Source organism: Lygodium microphyllum, chromosome 2 (genome assembly GCF_053477565.2).
Source record: "Lygodium microphyllum isolate KBCC chromosome 2, Lygodium_microphyllum_v1.1.10, whole genome shotgun sequence".
NCBI lineage: Eukaryota > Viridiplantae > Streptophyta > Polypodiopsida > Schizaeales > Lygodiaceae > Lygodium > Lygodium microphyllum.
In genome coordinates, this window is record NC_141136.1 from 75435243 (window position 1) to 75436158 (window position 916).

At 55.1% G+C, this 916-nt stretch overlaps 1 non-coding gene across 1 annotated transcript; it reads right to left on the reverse strand.

The window, feature by feature from the left end:
• Positions 1–433: 433 nt before the first annotated feature.
• On the reverse strand, positions 434–632 carry LOC148039904 (U2 spliceosomal RNA). The gene has a single exon (XR_015688753.1). It is a non-coding gene; the product is annotated as a U2 spliceosomal RNA (small nuclear RNA).
• Positions 633–916: the final 284 nt, after the last annotated feature.

The following is a 916-nucleotide window of genomic DNA, read 5'->3' on the forward strand; positions in this document are numbered from 1 at the left end:
AGGTCTCTTCTTTACCTAGCCGAGACCAAGGCGGGGGCGTGTCCTTCTCAATCAGCATGATGAGAGGCAGTTCTCCACAGTGTCATTGGCAAGCAGGAATGCGAGTGCAAGCTCGGCAGTCCCAAGAGCAAGAGCATACTGGGTGCATTGGCATTCGCTACTACAGCGGCACTATTTCTTACAGCAGCACGGCCACGCGCGCACTATCCAGATGTTGCCCAACCCTCCATCAAAGGCAACGCACAGTGGACGCCGATGTGCTGTCAGAGGGAGACGAACCTGCATCGCAGCACCAATACGATGCTCCCAGGAGCGCGTACCGAACTACGCTTGGTGCAAGCAAAAGCCAGGGGGCATGAGCTCCGCTGCCATTCACCAGGACCCTGCACAGCCACGACCTAGATATCACGCCTTCATTAGAGCTTTGTGGGAGGGGGGGTGCGCCAAGCGCTCCGAGGTAGAGCGATACGGAGGCGACGCGCGCAGCCCCGGGCAGCAAGCTGCCGGATGGGGCTGCCCCCGTGAAAAAAATTAGGTTAATATCGTAGCGACCCGATGGGTCACGTATCAGATATTAAACTGATAAGAACAGATACTACACTTGATCTTAGCCAAAAGGCCGAGAAAGGTATGAAACTGCTCTGCGCTCCAACCCTTCGCTTTATACTCCCCTCCTTCATCCTCCTACCCTCGCCTCCCTTGCTTGCTCTTTGCGTTTCCCTCTGCTGCGCCTGTGCCTACGGGACTGGCGGAGGCGGGACAGCGCGTCCTATGCTGCTAACCTAAAGCCACTCACTCGCCTCCATACGCCTTTTTCAACAAATTCGAGAGACCCAAAGACCACGGCCTTCCGGATTCCTTATGCTCTATTTTGTACTATTAATTGGAAACTTGTTGGGCATAAATGTCAACCCCG